Raw genomic sequence first — 14,764 nt, 5'->3', positions numbered from 1 at the left:
TCATGGTGACTGAACTGAACTTTTAGACTTTACTTCCTTTATTTCTGGTTTTCAGCTGGTTTCCATCCAGAGCCGTCAGTGGCTGAACCTCCAACCCTACCAGTGGAGGATCTCCTCCAAAAGTGTTTTCATCTTTTCAAACTCATCAGTGACCTTCTGGCTCTGATCAGCTGACTGGGTGATGGCATCTCTTAACTCTCTGTCCTTCTCAGGAGTTGCAGTGACTCTGAAGACTCTAACCATGAGAATCAGCAGATTTTTCATTGTCTGAATCAGCAACGTAGCAACATTTAGAGCTCCTGAACTCTGCACCTTCAGTTCAGACACTCGTCTGAGGATCTTCTCAAACTCCTCCATGTTGGTCAGAGCTTTTCCAGACTGATCTTCAGCTGCCTTTTCCTCCAACTTTTCACATGTCTCCTTTATTTCTTCCAGGATTCCCTTCAGTGGTTCAACAATCCACTTAAATTCTTCTCCCAGCTCTTCTGCTTCCTTTGCACTTCCACTTTCTGACAACATCTTTTTACATTTGCACCAACAACAGCAGCAGTAGCAGCAACAATACCACCACCAGCAGCAGCTAAACTCAGTCCTCCAGTAAACGGAGCTGCAACGATCACAAGTCCAAGTCCTACTGCTCCTCCTGTTCTAATGTTGTCTGTTGTCCCCTGCATCTGCTTTACTTTCTCAGAAATCTTGAGAAAGTCTTCCACTGTCACTCTCATCCATGGTTCTCTGATGTTAAACTCTTGATTGAATGAAGTTCCTGTTTCTTGAAGTTTGTTCATTAATTCAGATAAATCAGGAGGCAGCTCTCTGCTCCACCTTCTTCTTGGTTTTGATGCCATCTCATGAAGGTTCCTCTGGACCAGTTGAGGAGTTCTCTGGTCTGGATTGTAAAGTTCAGGTGAAGATTGTAAAACCTGTGGACAGAAACAGACGTCATGGTTCTGAAGGTTCACAATCTAAAGCAGACAAATGTTCATAGAACACTCTGAGGATCATTCAGGTAGAACATCCATCAGTTCCTCCTGGAACCCTCCAGAACCAGCTGATGATCTCCAACAGCTTTATTCATGATCAGAGTTCTACCTTCACACTGGGAATATGAGTTGTTGTGTTGCTGTAGTTGTGTGGTTATTGGTGTGTTGCATTGTTATTGTGTTGTTGTTATTGTTGTTGTTTTAGGTGTGAAACTGAAACTTCACTGCTCAGCTCAGTCCTCAGGTCTGGAAAATACGTGAGTAGTAACTGGATCAGTAACTAAGTACCTGATACATTACAACAAGATTTAAACAACAATTATGACTATAAATACATACAGATGGAGGAGAGTTCAACACTCACAGTGACCGTCCTGTTTCTGGAAGCAGCAAACACCTCCAACAGTCACACGTTCACCATCACTACAACTAAACCAAACACCTCCAACAGTCACACGTTCACCATCACTACAACTAAACCAAACACCTCCAACAGTCACACGTTCACCATCACTACAACTAAACCAAACACCTCCAACAGTCACACGTTCACCATCACTGGAACTAAACCAAACACCTCCAACAATCACACGTTCACCATCACTGGAACTAAACCAAACACCTCCAACAGTCACACGTTCACCATCACTACAACTAAACCAAACACCTCCAACAATCACACGTTCACCATCACTGGAACTAAACCAAACACCTCCAACAATCACACGTTCACCATCACTGGAACTAAACCAAACACCTCCAACAGTCACACGTTCACCATCACTGGAACTAAACCAAACACCTCCAACAATCACACGTTCACCATCACTGGAACTAAACCAAACACCTCCAACAATCACACGTTCACCATCACTACAACTAAACCAAACACCTCCAACAATCACACGTTCACCATCACTGGAACTAAACCAAACACCTCCAACAATCACACGTTCACCATCACTGGAACTAAACCAAACACCTCCAACAATCACACGTTCACCATCACTACAACTAAACCAAACACCTCCAACAATCACACGTTCACCATCACTGGAACTAAACCAAACACCTCCAACAATCACACGTTCACCATCACTGGAACTAAACCAAACACCTCCAACAATCACACGTTCACCATCACTACAACTAAACCAAACACCTCCAACAGTCACACGTTCACCATCACTGGAACTAAACCAAACACCTCCAACAATCACACGTTCACCATCACTACAACTAAACCAAACACCTCCAACAGTCACACGTTCACCATCACTGGAACTAAACCAAACACCTCCAACAATCACACGTTCACCATCACTGGAACTAAACCAAACACCTCCAATAATCACACGTTCACCATCACTACAACTAAACCAAACACCTCCAACAATCACACGTTCACCATCACTGGAACTAAACCAAACACCTCCAACAATCACACGTTCACCATCACTGGAACTAAACCAAACACCTCCAACAATCACACGTTCACCATCACTGGAACTAAACCAAACACCTCCAACAATCACACGTTCACCATCACTGGAACTAAACCAAACACCTCCAACAGTCACACGTTCACCATCACTGGAACTAAACCAAACACCTCCAACAATCACACGTTCACCATCACTACAACTAAACCAAACACCTCCAACAATCACACGTTCACCATCACTGGAACTAAACCAAACACCTCCAACAATCACACGTTCACCATCACTGGAACTAAACCAAACACCTCCAACAATCACACGTTCACCATCACTACAACTAAACCAAACACCTCCAACAGTCACACGTTCACCATCACTGGAACTAAACCAAACACCTCCAACAATCACACGTTCACCATCACTACAACTAAACCAAACACCTCCAACAGTCACACGTTCACCATCACTGGAACTAAACCAAACACCTCCAACAATCACACGTTCACCATCACTGGAACTAAACCAAACACCTCCAACAATCAGACGTTCACCATCACTACAACTAAACCAAACACCTCCAACAATCACACGTTCACCATCACTGGAACTAAACCAAACACCTCCAACAATCACACGTTCACCATCACTGGAACTAAACCAAACACCTCCAACAGTCACACGTTCACCATCACTACAACTAAACCAAACACCTCCAACAATCACACGTTCACCATCACTGGAACTAAACCAAACACCTCCAACAATCACACGTTCACCATCACTGGAACTAAACCAAACACCTCCAACAATCACACGTTCACCATCACTGGAACTAAACCACACACCTCCAACAGTCACACGTTCACCATCACTGGAACTAAACCAAACACCTCCAACAATCACACGTTCACCATCACTGGAACTAAACCAAACACCTCCAACAATCACACGTTCACCATCACTGGAACTAAACCAAACACCTCCAACAATCACACGTTCACCATCACTGGAACTAAACCAAACACCTCCAACAGTCACACGTTCACCATCACTACAACTAAACCAAACACCTCCAACAATCAGACGTTCACCATCACTGGAACTAAACCAAACACCTCCAACAATCACACGTTCACCATCACTGGAACTAAACCAAACACCTCCAACAATCACACGTTCACCATCACTGGAACTAAACCAAACACCTCCAACAATCACACGTTCACCATCACTACAACTAAACCAAACACCTCCAACAATCACACGTTCACCATCACTGGAACTAAACCAAACACCTCCAACAATCACACGTTCACCATCACTGGAACTAAACCAAACACCTCCAACAATCACACGTTCACCATCACTACAACTAAACCAAACACCTCCAACAATCACACGTTCACCATCACTGGAACTAAACCAAACACCTCCAACAATCACACGTTCACCATCACTGGAACTAAACCAAACACCTCCAACAATCACACGTTCACCATCACTACAACTAAACCAAACACCTCCAACAGTCACACGTTCACCATCACTGGAACTAAACCAAACACCTCCAACAATCACACGTTCACCATCACTGGAACTAAACCAAACACCTCCAACAATCACACGTTCACCATCACTACAACTAAACCAAACACCTCCAACAATCACACGTTCACCATCACTGGAACTAAACCAAACACCTCCAACAATCACACGTTCACCATCACTGGAACTAAACCAAACACCTCCAACAATCACACGTTCACCATCACTACAACTAAACCAAACACCTCCAACAATCACACGTTCACCATCACTGGAACTAAACCAAACACCTCCAACAATCACACGTTCACCATCACTGGAACTAAACCAAACACCTCCAACAATCACACGTTCACCATCACTACAACTAAACCAAACACCTCCAACAGTCACACGTTCACCATCACTGGAACTAAACCAAACACCTCCAACAATCACACGTTCACCATCACTGGAACTAAACCAAACACCTCCAACAATCACACGTTCACCATCACTACAACTAAACCAAACACCTCCAACAATCACACGTTCACCATCACTGGAACTAAACCAAACACCTCCAACAATCACACGTTCACCATCACTGGAACTAAACCAAACACCTCCAACAATCACACGTTCACCATCACTGGAACTAAACCAAACACCTCCAACAATCACACGTTCACCATCACTGGAACTAAACCAAACACCTCCAACAGTCACACGTTCACCATCACTGGAACTAAACCAAACACCTCCAACAATCACACGTTCACCATCACTACAACTAAACCAAACACCTCCAACAATCACACGTTCACCATCACTGGAACTAAACCAAACACCTCCAACAATCACACGTTCACCATCACTGGAACTAAACCAAACACCTCCAACAATCACACGTTCACCATCACTACAACTAAACCAAACACCTCCAACAATCACACGTTCACCATCACTACAACTAAACCAAACACCTCCAACAATCACACGTTCACCATCACTGGAACTAAACCAAACACCTCCAACAATCACACGTTCACCATCACTGGAACTAAACCAAACACCTCCAACAATCACACGTTCACCATCACTACAACTAAACCAAACACCTCCAACAATCACACGTTCACCATCACTGGAACTAAACCAAACACCTCCAACAATCACACGTTCACCATCACTGGAACTAAACCAAACACCTCCAACAATCACACGTTCACCATCACTGGAACTAAACCAAACACCTCCAACAATCAGACGTTCACCATCACTACAACTAAACCAAACACCTCCAACAATCACACGTTCACCATCACTGGAACTAAACCAAACACCTCCAACAGTCACACGTTCACCATCACTACAACTAAACCAAACACCTCCAACAATCACACGTTCACCATCACTACAACTAAACCAAACACCTCCAACAATCACACGTTCACCATCACTACAACTAAACCAAACACCTCCAACAGTCACACGTTCACCATCACTACAACTAAACCAAACACCTCCAACAATCACACGTTCACCATCACTGGAACTAAACCAAACACCTCCAACAATCACACGTTCACCATCACTGGAACTAAACCAAACACCTCCAACAATCACACGTTCACTGAGAACTTGATGAAACCAACCAGAGCTTCCCTTCCCGAGCTCTCTTCCACCAGTCTGCTCTTCTGTCCACAGCAGGTTTGGACTCGTCTCCCAGTCAAACGTCCGTTGAATGAAGTGAAGCGACGCTGCTTCCTGTCAGTTATCAGAGTGTTCAGAGCACTGCCACTCCTTCATCCCTTCACTGAGGGGGAATGCAGTGTGACTGGTTGGACGGTGTTTCAGGTGGAGCTGCGTTCACAGGATCTGGGCTTTTTCTGAAACTTCCTCATGGCTCCAGAAACTCATTCATTTATTCCATAGGCGTCAGTTTAGGGGGGGGACGGTGGGGATGTGTCCCCCCCACTTTTTGTCAGGGGTCATTTTGTCTCCACCACATTCAAATTCTTCACATGTAAGCCGTTGTAACCCCAGTTATTTTCAGCAGTATAGAAAATTCCGACGCTCCTGAACGCACCATTCGCACTCGGCCCAGAGTTGCACAGACATGCAGCACCATAGACATATATGTCAGGGTAGAGACTGCGATTTGGTAGAATTGGAGTTTCTACCAGTCGAGTTTGCGATTGTAATCTCTACCAGTAGAAATGGAACTTTTAATCTAACCCCTGCCCTGACCCCCCTAACCTTAAAAGTCTAACCTTAGCCCTGACAAATCTTTACTGGTGGGATTGGAGTTTCTACCAGTAGAGATTGTGATTGCAATCTCTACTGGTAGAAACTCCAACTCTACTAAATTGCAGTCTATCGTGATATATATACCTAGACGCCTCATTGACTGTGGCTGCCCACTCGAGCGATGTGCCTGCAGCGCCGCCATCTTGGAATGGGACCACTAGCTCCTACAATGCATTACTTCCATAGAGGAATGATGTGCTTATACAATTAAAGTTGTCATAAATCGCTCAGTTCTCAAGCAATTTTGACAGGGTTTGCTTGTAACAAACGCCAGACTAGATAGATAGATAGATAGATAGATAGATAGATAGATAGATAGATACTGCTATTATTACTACTGTGAATAATTATCATTATTATTATTATATAATATTATATTTATAAACGATCACAACAAAGACTACATGTTCTCTGTACACTTAGTTCTCTTCATGTTGCTCCTCATCTCTTGTTGCTGCTGTACAAAAGTATAATCCAGTCCATTCTGTTGTATTGTTCTTCCTGTTTTTATACTTTATCAGTTTCAGACAGAAACCGACTTGTTAAAATTACACGTATTGCATCTAAAATTATACATCAACCCACACCTAACATTTCTGAACTTAATGATAAGGCAACAGCCCGTCTCACCAGATCAATCATTTCGGACACTGAACACCCTCTTCATCACATGTTCCAGCTCCTCCCCTCTGGACGCAGATTTCGAGCACTAAAATGGCATTATGTCCGTTACAACAGAAGTGTTGTTCCATCAGCTATCGTCATCCTCAATAAGCCACCGCGCTGAACTTGAACTCTATTTTTGTGTGTCATATTGTGAATATTGTGAATGTTGTCCTTGTATGTATGTTATGATGTGTGACATGACAGCTTGTGAAAACAAATTTCCTTTGGGACAATAAAGAGATCTATCTATCTATCTATCTATCTATCTATCTATCTATTATCACTACTATTAATATTATATCAATCATTATTATTATTACTATTATTACTGCTATTATTACTATTATTTTTATCATTATTATTACTCTTATTATTACTATTATATCACGTGTATAAATCACGTTCTTTGGGAAAGCTTAAACGTGAGAAAAGTAGCCAAAGATAAAGAATTGTCTACAACAAAAATAGTTCCATCATAAATCAGGGCTATTATTAGATCAATCAGATGCTGTATTCTAACCCACCAATTACTGCAGTAAGTTGCTAGGAACGCTAGATTCATAACATCGAATTTTAAACAAAAAATTGTCTCAGATCAGTTATTTCACCGGTAATCAGCTGTGTAATACACAGGATGATGCAGAGAGCTGTTAGATCATGGGTAGAAGCCAGACACGGAGCTGAGGGGTTCTATCCGTCTTCTCGGCGTTTATTTCACTCTAGCTATGACAACCTGCTAACAATATATTATTCCTTACATACATCTTACATGTGAAAAGTAATCCCACGAGCTCTTGTTTCCTTACAGTGCTCATTAGAGCATCCATAGGCTGAACAGAAGTCCAGCATCTTTAAATAACTATGCTGGAGTCAGAGGGAGATAGTGTGTAGCTTAAGTGTTGAGTGGCAAAACCAGCGTTGTAAAAAAATATCCGAGCACCTTGTATAGTAGCTACACGTGTGACGTTTCTAAAAATCAAACCGTTTGGCAATCGGTTCAAAATTCAGCGAATAATTCCACTTTGAGATTCAGCAGTACCTCTCTCCTCCATAGACTTCTATGCACCGCTGCCTCGACTGGCCCCGGTTCAAGATGGCGGCGCTGTAAGCACGTCTCTCGACAGCCTATGAGGCGTCTATGTATATATGTCTATGTGCAGCACACCTTTGTGAGGTTAAAAAAAACGTGCAGATGCTAAATTTGCGCCTGTGCCAAGTGGAAGCTCTGACCCAGGGTGTGCAGTTCCATCTGACAATGGCTGTGGTGAGTTTGAAAACTTGTTTGCTTGTTTAACCCTGTGATTATCATATTTAATAAATATATGCAAGGGGGGGCGGTTGTTTTGTTTTGAGGAGTGGATGTCTTTGAATAACTACACTGAACACACTATCATACCAAATGTACTAATGGTACAATTTGCCATGAGTAAAACGCTCTGTCAGGAAAATGTGCATTATTCCTGATATAATAATACCAAATCCAGTTAGAATATGGGATGCCAGATGAATTTAAGCACTTTTGGAAGCTGTTCGGCCTTATCTTAGCAATACCTCAGTTGGAATGGAGCAGAGCTGACGTTAATTATCACTAATAATTATCGTCCCTGGGATAGCACCATGTGGTGCTCCTGAAACTAAAGAAGCTACTCTTAGGGCTCTCACGTTTTGATCTCAGGTCACAGTGAGATTTTGCTGGCTTGCGACTGAGGGGTGGTGGTGCTGGGGTGGTGGGGGGTCATCACTAGAGTCCCTATATTAAGAGAGTGGTGACATGACGGGTCCAAAAGATTTTGGTCACATGATCTATAGGCGCCATTTTGTTTCCAATTCATGAACGCTGGGTTTTCCTGTTCACGTTGTTTACAACGCAGAGAGTAATTCTAGGTCCTTTTTCGCTTCCTAAATACTGAAGAATGACGGGCTGTTGTGCCTTTGGGTGCACAAATCGGTCAGAGAAGGGATTCCACATGTTTAGATTTCCCAGTAACAGTGAAAGAAGGAAACTGTGGGAAAATAAAGTCCAGAGTGGGATGGAAACCGACTTCATGGTTTCTGTGCCAGGTTAGTCCCATGTTTGTACTTTCATGTTATGATGTATGGGTGAATGACAGATAGAAAAGTTTGATGTCATTTTAGGCAGTTGTGGTTATTTTGACTTTGACCATTTTCATGCATGGAGATGTGTTACTGGTGACTGTTGGGTACTGTAACCCGTTAAACTTCCGTATTCGGGCCGTCTTGAGATGTGCAAACGTATTTTGCTAAATTTACCGAAGCTGCAAACTCGATCATAGAAACATTATACACCCATGGAAAGCTTAGATTCTCATGAATCCGCCGGTATAAACCACTTTCAGATGTGATTATCACAGCGGGTAATATAAACACATTTGTCCAACAAACAGCAAATAACGTAAACAGCACAACTCACCTTTGAATCCTCAAAACTAGTCACAGATGGAAATATTCCACAAAAAACGGCCATAATCCAACCTTGGACATCCAGACAAAGCAAGCCAGTAAATTATTTTGTCCAAAACATGTCTTGAAATCAGTAAATAATCCACAAATAGCGAGTTTTCATGAATGTGCATGTAGCAGTACTACGTTATGATCTATTGCTCTCGTTATTAATAATTGGGGCACCACCCTAGATCTCTAGGGAAAAAAAATTAATTTTAATAAAAAAATTAATATTCATAAAAATGTTGATCAATCTCATATCAAAAAGTCTTGAATCCTCGTTTAAATTGACCACATTCTCCACAAAGAAACACAAGACTGTAATTTGGTCTATAATGAGGTATTTATTAACTATTCTATGAAAATAATTACAAGTGAACTATATACAATGTAGATATGGTCTGTGTGTGTGTGTGTGCGTGCAGGACTACATGTGTGTGTGTGTGTGCGTGCAGGACTACGTGTGTGTGTGCGTGCATGTGTGGAATGTGGGAGTGTGTCTGTGGTGTGTGTGCATGTGTGAGAGATGTGGAAGTAGGTGTGAGAGAGAAGGAAATATGGTGAGGATTAGCCAGAGCTAACCTGACGAGGTAATCGGTAATTTGGATTAAGAATTCTAATGATTTGTAAAAGAATAAATTGATTAAATTAATTAATTGACCAAGCGGTTAGTACATCACCCATAGAATGGAATCAGAGCAAACTCAGCTGGAGTTATTGAAGTGAACCGTCATGGGGCTGGGACGTGCGAGGCCTTCAGATTATGCACACGGTCTGGACCTGCGGGTTCGGAGCGGTGCGTCGTCGTTGTGGTGGCCTAGATGTCCTGCCGCGGGTTGATCGGTTCTATGCAAAGACCTGGTCCAACAGGTCTCCGTAGTTCTCAGCTGAGTGCTTAAAAATGATGGTTCTCAGGCTTTAGCCAAGAAAAACGGGTGTTGATGAAAAATTGTCAAAATTAAGAAAAATAAATGCTGGTTCTGAATCGGTTCTTCAGATTAAAACGAATAACGAGCAAAATGTCTCCTTAAGTTACAAAAATGTTAAAAGATAAATAGTTAACAAACTTAGATGGTGAGGGAATTTCAAAGATAGGAAAACGCGCTTTAGGTAAGAAAATAATGAGAGAGACTTTGGTTGGCCTCTCAGGGCCAGATGAGGAAGAGAAGAATGGGGGTAAGAGGCAAGAGTCGGTAAGAGAGAGTAAGAGAGAGATGATGTGGGCCACGGCTGACTTTATCTGTGGGTCCAGCTAAGGGGAGGACCTGGGCGGAGAGAGAGAACTTTTAGGCGCGAGTCTGGTGGAATTTGGAATCTCTTTGTTCTCACAGAGTAGAGAAGAAAGAGGAATCCAGAATGGATTAAAATATGATATTAAACGCGCAAAACACGATCTGTCTATCCCACCATATTCAGTTGTGTGAAAGTGAAATGTGTAGATTAATACATATGTTCATATGATGTGAATCATTTCATTCATAACTATATGTTTATGTTTATGACATTAAAAATATGTATCACAGTGAGAATATAACAACAAGTCAGAGATTTGGTAACAGGTAAATACAATGGTCATCATTCAACCTAAATGGAGTAATAAAGAAGGAATCAGATTAAACATCACAAATTAATAAATCAGCTTCCGTGAAAGATAGAATCGTGATTTTCGGATATGTTAATGATGAATGATTTCCATTGACACTGGTAATTCTGTAAACACAAAATACATTCCAGAAATATTAATTTGGCAAGGTTTTTAAGTTCAGTTCCAGTTTCTTTGTTTCAGTCAAAGAGAGAGAGAGGGTGACTCCAGCCTTCAGCCATAAAGTTTTACGACTTGTTATCTGATCTGTGGAATGCAGAGACGTCTCCGGCTGAGGGTCTCCTAAAGCTGAAAAGGGATTTTAGCATGAAAGTTCATTAAACAAACGTCCATAGCATATAATTGAAAGTCATGGTCTTTTAAAAAGAAGAAGTTATTCCAGGGGTTTAAATGTTCACAGGAGCTCCATCCTTCTGTGAATGAAAACCTACAGAAATACAAATGTCTTAATCCTCCTATAGAGATGGGTGTTGGTCAGTGCTGGAGAGGGACAGCTTATCTGAGTTTTGATCAGCTCAGGAATTCCAGAGCCTTTGCAGTCTTGCTACATGAACCTCGTGCTGCGCGTCCCATATTTGGGATAGGCTCCAGTAGAGTTCCTGTGTCCTCTAAATTGTAAAAAAAATCCTTATTATTGATAAGCAATCATCCTTTTTTACTTTTGAACGATGACTAGAAAGCTTAGAATGTAAAAATCCAAATAAAACACATATCGTAAACTAAGCGAGTACACACACAGTCACGGGTGTTAGGGTTAGGGTTAGTCACGGGTGCATGGTAGTGAATGGAAATAAAATGGCGTCAAATCCCCAGTTGTCGCAATTCTCTTAATATAGGGACTCTAGTCATCACCCATCCTTACAATAGTATGTGTCTGCAGCCGGATGCTGCACAAATACTCCCCTCACGAATACAGCCCTACACTTCCTGTAAGTTTAGACCACAGAGAGCGCCACTTACTGGAGGCTGCACGAATACGGCACTACCACAATTTACGTTTTAAATTGGTGATTTCACTCAAAATATACTGACAACACAAAAGGCTTATTCAAGGAGAATTCCCGTTCATTTTAACCCCTGTATTTGTTTCTACAGAGCCAGAGGCTGCTCTTTCTGGACCACACCAAGTATTCCACACAAAGGACTACTTCATGTTCATGTAGTTCACCTATGATTTTAAATGTTTAATTCACACAAGTAGTGCTTATTACAGTGTCACAAGTTATCAAAATATTCTTTTTATTAAGATAAAATATTAATGGAATCGTCTGTAATGGCCTTTGTGGAGTCTAGATCTAACAGGAAAGAGACAAAACACAAGGGCAACTCCTCAGACAGATGTATATTCATTTTACACGATAATGACATAAAAATAAAAGCTGCACACACACACACACAAGTAAGTGAAGTCAGTGACTCCCGCTGCAAAACGTCTGATCTCACTTCCTCCTGACAGACAGACATTAATAAACATAAGTAGATATAGCACTGATTTATCTGATAAACTGAACATATTTCACTTAGTTAATAAAATATATTTTATTTTTAACAGTTCATGCCAATACAGCTCCTTTGAAATGAGCAGCACGTACCAACAGTCTGCCTTCTTTCTTCAGGTCTTTTGATCCTTCAGGAGAATTCCTCCACTTCACTGAAATAGTAGTCAGACATTATCACTGCAGGATGACAGAAATACACTTAAGAGGACACATTCACAGACATTGGTACACTTTGACTACGTGTATTAGTAAACAGTTAAAAAACAAAAACATTGTAGTGCATTGTGTAAATTAAAAAAACATCCTTTCCTCTTACCTTTGATGGTAAGCAGCACCACTGAAGAAGACCTGCTCAGCCTCCTGCAGGGACAGATTGTCCTGCATAGACAGCCCACATATGATGGCCTACCAAAAGAAAAGGGTTCATTTTTAAGCAATATAATTGACATTTACCATTTTACAGCAGAGCAAGCCATGTTAGACAGACAAATACATAAATGGTGCCATAAAAGGCTGGATATTTATTGAGCCTATAAAGTGCAGGAGCAGAAACATGTAGAACTGTATTACATGGCAAAGCCTACCTCTGGAAAGAGAACACCACAGATGAACAGCACTTCATCTGTGAAGCTCAGCTGTGTTGGTGTTCTGTGCAGTACAGCCTTTAGGAACCCAAAAAGCTTGTGCTGTTGTTCCTCACTGTCCAGGTGGAAAGGCCTCTGGCAACAAGACTCCTGATGAATCCAGGAAGAACATTTGCCACCAAGTACATCCTGAGGGCAACCCACAGTACAGAAACAATGAAGTTCTGGAACTCAGGAATTCTTTCAAAAGACAGCAAAAAATGTTCTGTCTACTGATAATATTATAACAAAGGCCCTAAGTGAATCCTTTCTGAGTCAGTCTGCAATGATGAGAAAACAGGAACATTTTCCAAGTACCACCAAATGCTGCTCAGCTCCCTGTGACTGGATCATGAAGTCCATCAGTCTTGCTTCCTTTGCAGTGCGCTCAGTGACAGCCTGCATATGGAGTGGAACTTCCTCAGTGACAGCACCCCGCCTTGGCACTCTGTAAACGGGCTTCAGGGTTCCTTGGAGCAGCTTCTGGCTTCTTTAGTCCAGAAAGCCAACCTCTTCCCATACCTTTCAAACAACAAAATTCATCCAAGATAAATAATGTGGATAAAAGCCAACACAGTGATGAAAAAATAATGAAATGTAGCCGCAAGGGGACTCAAGCCAGTGTCTTATTGTGCCGGTCCCAAGCCCGGATAAATACAGAGGGTTGTGTCAGGAAGGGCATCCGACGTAAAACTTTGGCCAAATCAAACATGTGAATCAAATGTATGACTTCCATACCGGATCGGTCGAGGCCCGGGTTAACAACAACCTACAGGGTACCGGTGGAAAATGGACGACTGTTGGTCGAAGAAGGAGGGGAGGAAGGTGTGTTCGTAGGAAGAGAGAGAAGAGGAACACCAAGAGTCTAGGACTGAGAGTAGGGACTTTGAATGTTGGAACTATGACAGGAAAAGGTAGAGAGCTGGTTGACATGATGCAGAGGAGGAAGGTGGACATACTGTGTGTCCAGGAGACCAGGTGGAAAGGTAGTAAAGCTGGAAGTTTAGGAGCAGGGTTCAAGTTGTTCTATCATGGTGTAGATAGGAAGAGAAATGGAGTAGGAGTTATCTTGAAGGAGGAGTTTGTTAGGAATGTCCTGGAGGTAAAAAGAGTGTCAGATGGAGTGATGAGCCTGAAGCTAGAAATCGAAGGTGTGATGTTCAATGTTGTTAGTGGGTATGCTCCACAGGTAGGATGTGAGCTGGAGGAGAAGCAGAAATTCTGGTTGGACCTTGATGAAGTGATGCAGAGCATCCCTAGAAGTGAGAGAGTTGTCATTGGTGCAGACTTCAATGGACATGTTGGTGCAGGAAACAGAGATGATGAGGAGGTCATGGGCAGGTTTGGTATCCAGGAGAGGAACGCAGAAGGACAGATGGTGGTTGACTTTGCAAAAAGGATGGAAATGGCTGTAGTAAATACTTTCTTCCAGAAGAGGCAGGAACATAGGTTGACCTATCAGAGTGGAGGTAGGAGCACACAGGTAGACTACATCTTGTGTAGACGGTGTAATCTGAAGGAGATCAGTGACTGCAAAGTAGTGGTAGGTGAGAGTGTAGCCAGACAGCATAGGATGGTGGTGTGTAGGATGACCCTGGTGGTGAAGAAGATGAAGAGGGCAAAGGCAGAGCAGAGGACCAAATGGTGG

General features: G+C 42.2%; 1 long non-coding RNA gene across 1 annotated transcript; it reads right to left on the bottom strand.

Moving 5' to 3' along the window:
* Nucleotides 1-9,715: 9,715 nt before the first annotated feature.
* Nucleotides 9,716-10,522, bottom strand: LOC127534141 (uncharacterized). Its single transcript, XR_007942138.1, has 2 exons — nt 9,823-10,522; nt 9,716-9,792 (listed from the first exon to the last, which is right to left on the bottom strand). It is a non-coding gene; the product is annotated as an uncharacterized LOC127534141 (long non-coding RNA).
* Nucleotides 10,523-14,764: the final 4,242 nt, after the last annotated feature.

The sequence above is a fragment of the Acanthochromis polyacanthus genome, chromosome 5 (assembly GCF_021347895.1).
Source record: "Acanthochromis polyacanthus isolate Apoly-LR-REF ecotype Palm Island chromosome 5, KAUST_Apoly_ChrSc, whole genome shotgun sequence".
Lineage (NCBI taxonomy): Eukaryota > Metazoa > Chordata > Actinopteri > Pomacentridae > Acanthochromis > Acanthochromis polyacanthus.
Note: the sequence above shows the minus strand (reverse complement) of the source record. Positions and strands in the feature narration are given on the sequence as shown.